The following is a 13,127-nucleotide window of genomic DNA, read 5'->3' on the forward strand; positions in this document are numbered from 1 at the left end:
CCTGCTACCCTTACCTTTTATTAAACCACCAGAGAGAAGGCGGTTTAATAAAAGGTAGGGGTAGCAGGAATAAATTGCGTGGCCTACATTTGCATCCACTTAAGGACATTAATGGAGGAGATTTTCTCAGTAAGCGTTTAAGTTTTTTGTTCATCTCTCAATCAACAAATGCTACCTCAAAGATAACGTCACGTGCAGCGGCTGCTAATTATGGAAGGTTCAGAAGCAGAGTTCACTAAGAGAAGGTAGCCTCAGATGGAGGCCATCTCTGGGGACACAGCACGGTGGAAATGGGTGAGTGAATAATTACTGCAGGTAGAGGCGGAACATATCAACACACACTGTTTTCTCAACACCAGCAAAGCCACTGGAAAATCTAAACATTACTTCTGACAATTCATTTGTGAAACTCTAATGAAATAAAAGAGTCAATTTATAGCCAGAGAAAACTGTGCCGGAACCATTAAAATACATCCCAAAGGACCGCTGGTAGAGAAATATTTCTCAATCATCCTTCCACATGTTACATACGCATGAGCTGGAAACCCGAGTCGATATCATTTAAGCTTGTCTTACCGCACGGTTTATGTGATAACAAGGACATTCAGCATCGCAAGCTCATCCTTCCATTCAATTAGTTTGTGGCTGATCTAAATTTTGCTTGTTTCCCCACCCCCACCCCCGTTCCCTCCATGTTCTCCATACTCTGACAAAATGCTACCACCGTCAGTCTTGAAGAATTAAGTGACCCAGCACGCACGGCCCTTTCAGAGAGCAGTCAAAGCCTCTTGTGGGGAGGGGGGGGGGGGGGGGGAAGGGCTTCTTAATTTCATTCCTCACTAGTTTGGCTACGTTTTCAAAATTTAAATTCTCTTATAGTGCAATTCTACCCACCAAGGGAAATAGTGTTTGCTTACTCCATCAAGTCCCTTTAGGAACCTTGGTTAAGTTCATAAGTTGTAGGAGCAGAATTAGGCCATTCGGCCCATCAAGTCTACTCCGCCATTCAATCATAGATGATCAATCTTTCCCTCTCAACCCCATTCTCCTGCCTTCTCCCCATAACTCCTGACACCCGTACTGGTCAAGAATCTGTCAAACTCCTCCTTAAAAATATCCATTGACTTTGCCTTCACAGCCATCTGTCGCAATGAATTCCATAGATTCACTGCCCTCTGACTAAAGAAATTCCTCCTCATCTACTTTATAAAGGAAGTCCTTTTATTCTGAAGCTTTGGCCTCCGGTTCTGGACTCTCCCACTAGTGGAAACATCTTCTCCACATCCACTCTATCCAAGCCTTTCACTATTCGATAAGTTTCAATGCGGCCCCCCCTCATCCTTCTAAACTGCAGCGAGTCCAGGCCCAGTGCCTTCAAACGTCCATCTTATGCTAAACCAATAGTTTCTGGTATCATTCTCGTAGACCTCCTCTGGACCCTCTCCAACGCCAGCACATCCTGTGGTCTCTCCCGAACAGAGACCCGACCTTTGTTTCTGTGTCGTGTCTCCATTCCCGCTGCGGCCTACCACCGGCCATGCACCTGGAGCTGGCGGCCTCCATCTGGGACCACCTGGGCTCTGGTCCACAGAGCCCGCGGCCCGGACTCACCATCTGCGGCGCTGGCTGCCTTCGGATACTGCGGGAGCTGCTGCGACTCGTCTCCGGAGGCTTCGGCACGGGCCGCGTGGATGTCGGAAGCCCGCAGGCCCCTGGGTGGGGGCCGACATCGGGAGCTCCGGCAGCGGCAGCGGCAGCGGCAGCGGCAGCGGCAGCGGCAGCGGCAGCGGCAGCGGCAGCGGCAGCGGCAGCGGCAGAGGCAGCGTCTTCGCCCGCCCCAAATCGCGGGGCTTGGGTCGGCCCGCCGCGGACCTTTCACTGTCCGGCGCGGCGCTTCAATGTCGGGAGCCCCGACCGCCCCGATGTGGCAACTGCTACAGCCTGACCACGGGAGAAGACGGCAGGGGAAGAGAAAAATACATTCTGGCCTTCCATCACAGAGAGGAGGTGACTGGAGGAGATTCACTGTGATGGATGTTTCTTTTGTTTGGTGTTGGTTTATGACTGTATGTGTTATTGCATATTTTTTATTGATTATTCTTATTGGTCTTATTGTTGAACTGCGGGTAATTTTTCATTTCACTGCATATTTATGTATATGTGACAAATAAATTGATTATTGACTATTGACTATAAGGGGCACGAAACTGCTCACAGTACTCCAAATGTGGTCTGACCAGTGCCTTTTGAAGACTTAGCATTACATCCCTATTTTTGCATTCTCGTCTTCTTGAAATAAATGCTAGCATTGCATTCACCTTCGCTACTACTGATTCGACTTGCAAATTAACCTTTTGGGATTAAATCTTCACCCAACACTCTCAGGTCAAACTGATGCAAGCCAAGAGTAGGGTTATTTAACTGCTGCTGCTCTTGAGTTTATCATTCTTGAGGTGAAGTTGCCCAAACTCAGCATCTAACTGGGATTCTGCAAATAACTGAAGTGTAATGCCTTTGCTCGTGGTTTCAGCTTCCTCGTATTAAGCAATAACATTACCTTGGCCTTCCTGATTTCTTTTTCTGCCTGGTCGTAATACACACAGATAAGAATGCCTTTTTTAAAAGATTTTTTTTAGATTTTAGATTTTTTTAGATTTAGCGATACAGCGTGGAAACAGGCCCTTCGGCCCACCGAGTCCGTGCCGCCCAGCGATTCCCGCACATTAACACTATCCTACACACACTAGGGACAATTTTTACATTTTACCCAGTCAATTAACCTACATACCTGTACGTCTTTGGAGTGTGGGAGGAAACCGAAGATCTCGGAGAAAATCCACGCAGGTCACGGGGAGAACGTACAAACTCCTTACAGTGCAGCGCCCGTAGTCAGGATCGAACCTGAGTCTCCGGCGCTGCATTCGCTGTAAGGCAGCAAATCTACCGCTGCGCCACCGTGCCGCCATGTCTTTTGTCAGAGACGGCGGATTAATGTGCATTCCTCATATCTCTACTGTGTAGGAAGGGATCTTACACAACCAGGTGCTGGTTTACGCCAAAGATAGACACAAAATGTTGGAGTGACTCAGCAGGTCAGGCAGTATCTCTGAAGAAAAGGAATAGATGACGTCTCGGGTCAAGGCCCTACTTCAGACTGAAGGGTCTCGAACCAAAACATCACCCATTCCTTCTCTCCAGAAATGCTGAGCTACTCCTGCTTTTGCTTCCTCATGTCTCTATTCTCAGCCTTCTTACAACAAAACACTGACCCATGTCACGACTGACAAAGAGCCAGCGATCTGAAATATGGTTTCTCTCTCCTCAGATACTGCCTGACCTGTGGAGCATTCACCGTATCTGCAGTATTTTGTTTTTGACTCTAGCGCTCTCATCAGTGCTCCCCTCAAAATAAAAAAAAAGCTACTTGATTTCGGGTTGGCATAGTAGAGTTGCTGCCTTACAACACCAGGTACCCGGGTTTGATCCTAACTATGGGTGCTCTCTGTATGGAGTTTGTACGTTCTCCCTGTGACCATGTAGGTTTGATCCGGGTGCTCTGGTTTCCTCACCCATTTCAAAGACGTGCAGGCTTGTAGGTTAATTGGCTTTTGTAAATTGTCCCTAGTGTGTCAGATGGAACTAATGTTATGGATGGTCATTGGTCGGCACGGACTCGGTGGGCCGAAGGGCCTGATTCAACACTCTATCTCAAAACTAAACTGAACTAAATTAGTCATATGAACGTGATATACCTCTCCCTCGATGTCAGCAAGATAAAGGAGCCAGTTGACTTCAGGAAACAAGGAGGGGTACACAACCCCCATCAGGAACAATGGTACCGTGGAGTAAAAATCACCAACACTTTGTCCTGGACCAAGCACAATGAAACCTCCAACCTCATCTACTGTATCTGCTGTTCCAGGTGTGGACTCCTATATATCAGCAAGACCAAGTGCAGGCTCGGCGATCGATTTGCTGCACACCTCCGCTCAGTCTGCCTAAACCAACCTGATCTCCCGGTTGCTCAACACTTTAACTACCCGTCCCATTCCCACACTGACCTTTCTGTCCTAGGCCTCCTCCACAGTCAGAGTGAGGCCCAGCACAAATTGGAGGAACAGCACCTCATAGAAGGGAAAAGATTTAATAGGAACCTGAAGGGGTAGTTTTTTAACACAAAGGGTGGTGGGTGTATGGAACGAGCTGCTGGAAGAGGGAGTTGAGGCAAGGACTGTCCCAGTCAGCCATCGCAGTGGTGTACACATTCATGCATGCCGCAGATTCCAATCTGGCAATGGGACATAAATAAACAGAAGTGTAAATTAAACTGGGCAGCCTGGTGGCACAGCAGTAGAGTTGCTGCCCTACAGTGCCAGAGACCCGGGTTCGATCCTGACTATGAAAACAGGCCCTTCAACCAACTGAGTCTGCGCCAACCAGCGATCCCCGCACACTTACACTGTCCCACACACATTAGGGACAGTTTACAATTATACCAAGCCAATTAACCTACAAACCTGCAAGTCTCTGGAGATTTTGGAAACCGGAGATCCCGGAGAAACTCCACGCAGGTCATGGGGAGAACGTCCAAACTCCATGCAGACATCACCCGAGGTCAAGATCAAACCCAGACCTCTCCCGCTGCGAGCCAGCAGCTCTACCTGCTGCACCACTGGACTGCCCCGTGGAAGGATAGTATATTAAATACCAGAAAATCAGCTTTAGAAATGGTTTAGTTGAGTTTAGTTTTGAAATACAGCACGAAAACAGGCCATTCGGCACACCGCGTCCACACCAATCAGCAATCCCCGCACATTAGCACTATCCTACACACACTAGGGACAATTTACATTTGTCCCATGCCAATTAACCTACAAATCTGTATGTCTTTAGAGTGTGGGAGGAAACCGAAGATCTAGGAGAAAATCCAAATAGAACAAGGGGAGAACGTGCAAACTTCGTACAGACAGCACCTGTAGCCAAGATCAAACCCGTTTCTCTAGCACTGTGAGGCAGCAACTCTACCGCTGCACCACCGTGCCGCCCTATCGTAAGAATCCATTTGCTGTAAAACTTCACGGATCCCTCAGTGCAATGGAAAAATGCAGGAACTGGGAGAATGCAAAGTTGTCCTGCAATAAGTGGGGTGTGATCAGAATCGGAATGGCCTTTATTGTCATCCAAAAAAAACAAGTCTTTTGGACGAAATTCCGCTACCCAGAGTCCAACAATAAGAGCAATAAAAATAAGCAATAACACACACAATCGCAAACCAACACAAAACAATAAAAAGAAACATCCATCACAGTGAGTCTCCTCCAGTCACCTCCTCACTGTGATGGAAGGCCAGAATGTCTTTTCTCTTCCCCTGCCGTCCTCTCCCGCGGTCAGGCTGTTGAAGTTGCCACGTTCCAGGCCGCGCCGGACGGTGAAAGGTCCGCGGTGGGCCGACCCAAGCCCCGCGATTCGGGGCGAGCGAAGACGCTGCCGCTGCCGGTTATCCCGATGTCGGCCCCCACCCAGGGGCCTGCGAGCTTACTCAGAAACATACTCAAAGTTTAGCGTGTAAGGCAGTGCCCTTTCAGTGGATACAAAATGATGGAGTAATTCAGTATCTCTGGAGAAAATGCATAGTTGAACGTTTCGGGTTGGAAATCTTCCATTCTCAATAGACAATAGACAATAAACAATAGGTGCAGGAGTAGGCCATTCGGCCCTTCGAGCCAGCACCGCCATTCAATGTGATCATGGCTGATCATTCTCAATCAGTACCCCGTTCCTGCCTTCTCCCCATACCCCCTGACTCCGCTACCCTGACTTCTCTCCAGAGATGCTGTCTGACCCGTGGAGTTACGCCAGTATTTTGTGTCTCTATCTCTGGTATGAACCAGCATCTGCAGTTCCTCTTTATTACATTTTGGCTTCAAGCTGGTACTTGTCCACAGTGTATCCCCAAAGTTGGAGTATAGAAGTCAAGCAAGCGAAAGAGCTGTCAAGAAATGAAGAAAGTAAAAGATGAAAAAAAAAGCAAAGTGGATCAGATTTTTTAGTTCAGGCAGAGATCAGGAAACATTCATGTCTCCAGCGGTAGTCCCAAGAGCACGGAAACCTGGAACAAAGCATAAAGCAAAGAATGTTCACATGCTCCTGCAGAAAGGCAGCTTTGTCTCCGAGGCAAAGAGGTTCCCATGGTAAAATGATTTTGAGAAGGTGAATGGTTTCAGTTTTCGTTTTAGAAGGTGGAAACAGGTACTTCGGCCCATCAAGTCTGCACCAACCAGTGATCATCGCACAATTTTATAAATATATATTATTTTTATTGCTTTTTCCGAATAGCATACAAAAACTTTTAGCATAACATTATATAACATAACATAACAAGACACATCAACAACAAGGTCACTTTTGGGCAACTAAAGGCACTTTAAATGTAAAGGAAGTAAGGCACATTTCTGCTGTAGTACATGTTTATATATATAAATGTATATATACACTGCTCCCACCTTGAATAACCTAACCAGACAATAATCACAATGAAAATAAAGACAGTCAGCAATTCACTACAAGGCCTCAGTAAAATCTTCCCCCTCCAGAAATTTCATAAACAAGCCCCAAATCTTTTCAAAAGTGTTGTATTTCCCCGATCCCCGCACAATTAACACTATCCTACACACACTAGGGACAATTTGCATTTATACTAAGCCAATTTACCTACAAACCTGGACGTCTTTGGAGTGTGGATGGAAACCGAAGATCTCGGAAAAAAACCCCACGCAGGTCACGGAGAGAACGTACAAACAGCAGCGTAGTCGGGATCGATCCCGGGTATCTAGCACTGTAAGCGCTGTAAGGCAGCAACTCTACCACTGTGGCACCCTGCCACCTGAATGATACTAACGGATACAGTGTGAGAATGTGCAGCGGGTCACAGTAACTTAATTGACTTCATGACAGGAGCAATTCTCCTCATCCAGTCTGAAAATTAATACTTCCCATTATATCCACATTGTTTCTGCTGCATGCTTTCTTGATCCCTGCATTGCCTCAGTTCATTACCATTATCAGGAGCTGAAGTCTGTGTAAATTGCCCCTAGTGTGTGTGGGATAGCATTAGTGAACGGGGATCGCTGGTCGGCGTGAACTTGATGGGCCAAAGGGCCTGTTTCCGCGCTTATATCTCCAATCTAAATTAAACTTAAGGAGCCTCCAAAGATCCTTCTTTGCACTTGAAAGGATAAATATCAGCTGCAGCCGTGAGAGGAATAATATCCGATGGAAACGATTATTCCATATTTAATTCAGGAGCTAATTTGGCCATTAATGTAGATTTGAAGTATACAGGCAATTGTCTTTTTTGTCTTTGATTGAAGCTGTGCTTAAACTACATGTGTGCTTGTAATAACATATCCTTTTGATTAATAAGTAGCATAGTTCTTGTCATGATAAATCTTGTCATAGAGTCATAGAGTCTCACAGCATGGAAACAGGCCCTTTGGCCCACACCGACCAACAGGTCCCAGCTACACTAGTCCCACCTGCCTGCCTTTGGTCTATATCCCTTCAAACCTGTCCTATCCATATAGCTGTCTAACTGTTTCTTAAACGTTTCAATAGTCCCCGTCTCAACTACCTCCTCTGGCAGCTTGTTCCATACACCCACCACCCTTTGTGTGAAAATGTTACCTCTCAGGTTCCTCTTAAATCTTTTCCCCTTCACCTTGAACCGATGTCCTCTGGTGTTCGATTCACCTGCTCTGGGCAAGAGACTCTGTGCGTCTACCCAATCTATTCCTCTCATGATTTTACACACGTGTTCATTGTGTTCATTTATAAATCTGAACCCTTCCCCTCTAGCTTCACCGCTGTTGGTTTTGCTAAGAGGCAGACAGTTCATTTTCCTCAGTACCATATTGACACTTTGAGCTGACTGCTTCAGGCTGCATTGAATTGGAAATGAGGAAAGTATACTCTGCACTTTATTCACCACATGAAAAACCTTAACCCAATGTAGTAGAAATCTAATCCAGCTCATGTATAAATTAGTAGTCAAACAAATATTTATTTCACCCTTCAATATTCTGACACTGAAATTTCTGATATTGTATTCAGAACTGTAATTCGAGAATTGCATTAAGGGGTGGCACGGTAGAGTTGCTGCCTTACAGCCCAGGGACCCGAGTTCGATCCCGACTATGGGTGCTTGTCTGTACGATGTTTGTACGTCCTCCCGGTAACCTCTGTGGGTTTTCTCAGAGTGCTACAGTTTCCTCCCACACTTCAAAGACGTACCGTTTTGTTTATTAATTGGCTTGATAAAAATTGTAAATTGTCCGCAAGGAGTTTGTACGTTCTCCCCGTGACCCGTGTGGGTTTACTCAAAGACATTCAGTTTCCTCCCACACTCCAAAGACGTACAGGTTTGTAGGTTAATTGGCTTGGTAAAATTGTAAATTGTCACTTGTGTGTGTAGGATAGTGTCAGTGTGTGGGGATCGCTGATGGGTGCGGACTTGGTGGGCCGAAGGGCCTGTTTCCGTACTGCATTTCCAAACTAAACTAAACTAAATATGATGGATAGATATCCTCAGGTACATTTACTAAGAGAAGACTGCAATAGTATTTCTTAGATCTTTATTGTCAATTCCTTATCTAACGGTATGATAAGTACGAGTACCAAAGGGGTGACAATGAGCATCTACCCTGAAGGTTTTGACAAAATAAATCCCCCCAAAATAACAGGTCAATGCTCCAGTCAGAACTTTGTTCAACACGAATTATTGAGAAATTATTTTAAATATTCTTAGTCATTGAATCTATCCCTGCCTTAAAAATATCCACTGACTGCCTCCACAGCCTTCTGTGGCAAAGAATTCCACAGATTCACCACCCTCTGACTAAATAAATTTATCCTCATCTTCATAAAAGAACGTCCTTTAATTCTGAATGGTCAGGCATCATCTCTTTGACTTCTTCCTTACCACTGATGTAAAGCTCACCAGCCAGTTGTTTTCAAGATTATCCCTCCTGTCCTTTTCGAACAAGGGGTCATTAGCTACCCTCCAGTCTTCTGATACCTCACCCATGGCTAACTATGATGCTTAAACTAATGTCAAAGCTCCAGCAATCTCCCCCCTTGCTTCCATTAGCACCCTGCGATAAATCCTGTCAGCCACAGTAACTTTATTCATTTCCACAGATATAAAATCAAATTGGCTGTGAAGGGGTCTCGACCCAAAACGTCACCCATTCCTTCTCTCCAGAGATGCTGCCTGTCCTGCTGAGTTACCCCAGCATTTTGTGTATATCTTCTGTGAAACCTGCTTTGCAGCCGATTCTATGGATTCCCAGCAAATCAAGTCATTAAAATTGGTCCCACGTACTACAGACATAGGAACAGGCTTATCCATCAGAATTTCTAATAAGCAGGGCTATTCATAAGGACAATATTTCACCAGACAGTCAGGCAAGTCCTGCCACTCGATACATGTTTCAAATCAATTCTTAAACAGTTTCTTTAGTCTTATTGATGCAAAATTCCACCATGAGGAACTTACAGATTTTTTTTGTAAGAAAATATTGCAGGGACTGTGATTAGACAGAAATATTTGTTGTTCTAGCACCATTCAATCAATCGATTAATTCAAAATGTTTGATGGTAGAGCCAGACCCGAGAGATTATTGAGCGTGAAAACGAGACACAACTCTCATCGGAGACAGGAAGAGAACTTCTTCAAAATAGGCACAAAATTACCCTGAAGTAACTCAGCAGGACAGGCAGCATCTCTGGAGAGAAGGAATGGGTGACATTTCTGGGTCGAGACCCTTCTTCAGACTCAGTCTTCAGTCTGAAGAAGGGTCTCGACCCGAAACGTCATCCATTCCTTCCATCCAGAGATGATGCCTGTCCCGCTGAGTTACTCCAGCATTTTGTAAATATCTTCGGTTTAAACCAGCGTCTGCAGTTCCTTCTTATGACAATTCTTCAAAGTAGGCTTACCTTGAGGAGATTTCACAGCGGAGCAGGCAAAATGTTTTGGAAGGAACTGCAGATGATGGTTTACATCGAAGATAAACACAAAATGCTGGAGTAACTCAGTGGGACAGGCAAAATCTCTAGGGATAAGGAATGGGTGAAGTTTCAAGTTGACACCCTTCTTCAGAGACCCAAAACATCACCCATTCCTTCTCTCCAGAGATGCTGCCTGTCCCGCTGAGGTACTCCAGCATTTTGTGCCTATCTTTGGTGTCAACCAGCATTCAATAACCTACAATTGTAACTCCTAGAGCTTACTCGCGTTCCAGATTTCCAATCCAGGTATATGTTATGCATCAGCAAAAAGCAAAAAGCCAAATAATTCCTCCACAAAGCACAAGGCAGGTCGTCACTGATTTTTCTGATGTTTCTCACTCTGGGTATTTATTTTGAACTTATCAGAAATAATTGAAGGTTCATGCTGATTTAGAGTCATAGAGTGATACAGCTTGGAAAAAGGCCCTGCGGTCCAACTTACTCATACCGGCTACACGAGTCCCACCTGCCTGCGTTTGGTCCATAACCTTCCAAACATGTCTAACCTATCCATCTTCCTGTCTAACAGTTTCTTAAACGTTGCAATAGTCCCTGTCTCAATTACCTCCTTCAGCAGCTTGTTCCATACACCCATCACCCTTTATGTGAAAATGTTACCCCTCAGATTCCTATTAAGATTTGCAGAAACAGTTTAATGATTTTGCTTTCCGATAAATTCAGAGACCCTCCATTCCTTCCAACAAAACATTTAGACGTTGCAACACATTGACAGGGTGGTGTGGAGAAAATATCCTCCTTGACTTGGATGCCAAGAGTCAAGAGTGGTTAATTATTATGTTTACCGGCAATTCGAAATTTAGGGCAGCACGGTGGTGTAGCGGTAGAGTTGCCGTCTTACTGCGCCAGAGACCCGGGTTCGATCTTGACTACAGGTGCTGTGTGCACAGAGTTTGTACGTTCTCCCATGACCGCATGGACTTTCTCCAAGATCTTCGGTTTCCTCCCACACTCCAAAGATATACAGGTTTGTAGGTTGATTAGCTCGGTATAAATGTAAATTGTCCCGGGTGTGTTAATGTGCAGGGATCACTGGTACGTGTGGACTCGGTGGGCCGAAGGGCCTGTTTCTGCACTGTATCTCTAAACTAACCTGGCGATCACAAGCCCTGAACAATATGTTGGCCAGGCCAGAGAGTCAAGTGTCGAGAGTGTTTTATTGTCATATGTCCAACAAATTTATAAACATGGTACTCATACATAGATAAATAGTCTGAAGAAGGGTCTCAAAGGGTCTCGACCCAAAACGTCGCCCATTCCTTCTCTCCTGAGATGCTGCCTGACCTGCTGAGTTACTCCAGCACTTTGTGAATAAATCGATTTGTACCAGCATCTGCAGTTATTTTCTTACACTAGATAAATAGACAAAGTACTTCTGACATAATACACTGTACATTAAAATGGAACACAGCACATAATGTTTGGAATTCTCTAATTAAGAGATTGATAGCAGTTCAGTCATTAAATAAGCTCAAGAGAGTGGTAGGTTTTTAGATGTTAGGTGATTCACAGGCTATTGAATTAATGCTGACAGATAGTGCTTAGTTATAGGAGCAACCATGATCTTATGAATTGCAGAGAAAACAATGGGTCATCCCCTGGTTCTATTTCTGAAATTTCTTATATTTCCACATTTCTCATCTTACTTTTTTTTTAAACTAGTTTACACATTGAATGTTTGTCTTAAAATGTCCTACAAAACATTGATGATAAAATCGACCAGCCCCTTCAAAAAGCTGGTACAAGCATACATAGTTGGCCACACAGTTTCCTAGCATGTATGATTGATGACATTTGTCAAAGTAACATAAAATAATATAATGGAACATACTTCAGAATGACTCCCTCCTACAGATATGGAACAATGTCATTGAGAGAGATTGAAGACAGACTGTAATTACTCACAATGAGAGCTGACAATTACAATCCACTTAGACACTCTCGCAAGCTTTCAGTTAAGCCAGCCATAAATATAAACACATTTCTGTTGTTTAAATTTAAATCGCTCATCTACAACCATATGTATCCAATTCTTTTTTTTAAAATACGAGCTGATCAAAATCTTCAGCCTCTTCAGAAATGCTCTTACAGATGTTGATGTCAGAAAGCTGTTCAGAGTAATGCAGGAACCTGATAAGGATAGACACAAAGAGTTGGAGTAGGTCAGGGGGTCAGACACCATTCACTGGTGAAAAGGAAGAGGTGACGTTTCGGGTCGAGACCCTTCGACAGAGACCTATGAATGTGTGGAGACCAGAATAAGATGCAGGTGATCCTCATGTTTAGTTTACCTTAGTTTAGTTTAGTTTGGTTCAGTTTAGTTTACTTTAGTTTAAGAAAATAACTGCAGATGCTGGTACAAATCGAAGGTATTTATTCACAAAATGCTGGAGTAACTCAGCAGGTCAGGCAGCATCTCGGGAGAGAAGGAATGGGTGACGTTTCGGGTCGAGACCCTTCTTCAGACCCATTCCTTCTCTCCCGAGATGCTGCCTGACCTGCTGAGTTACTCCAGCATTTTGTGAATAAATAGTTTAGTTTAGTTTATTGTCACGTGTACCAAGGTACAGTGAAAAGCTTTTTTGTTGCCTGCTATCCAGTCAGCAGAAAGACTGTACATGATTACAATCAAGCTGTTCACAGTGTGCAAATACAGGATAATGGGAATAACGTTTCAATAGACAATAGACAATAGACAATAGGTGCAGGAGTAGGCCATTCAGCCCTTCGAGCCAGCACCGCCATTCAATGTGATCATGGCTGATCATTCTCAATCAGTACCCCGTTCCTGCCTTCTCCCCATACCCCCTGACTCCGCTATCCTTAAGAGCTCTATCTAGCTCTCTCTTGAATGCATTCAGAGAATTGGCCTCCACTGCCTTCTGAGGCAGAGAATTCCACAGATTCACAACTCTCTGACTGAAAAGGTTTTTCCTCATCTCAGTTCCAAATGGCCTACCCCTTATTCTTAAACTGTGGCCCCTTGTTCTGGACTCCCCCAACATTGGGAACATGTTTCCTGCCTCTAACATGTCCAACCC

This window comes from Rhinoraja longicauda, chromosome 3, assembly GCF_053455715.1.
Source record: "Rhinoraja longicauda isolate Sanriku21f chromosome 3, sRhiLon1.1, whole genome shotgun sequence".
Classification (NCBI taxonomy): domain Eukaryota; kingdom Metazoa; phylum Chordata; class Chondrichthyes; order Rajiformes; family Arhynchobatidae; genus Rhinoraja; species Rhinoraja longicauda.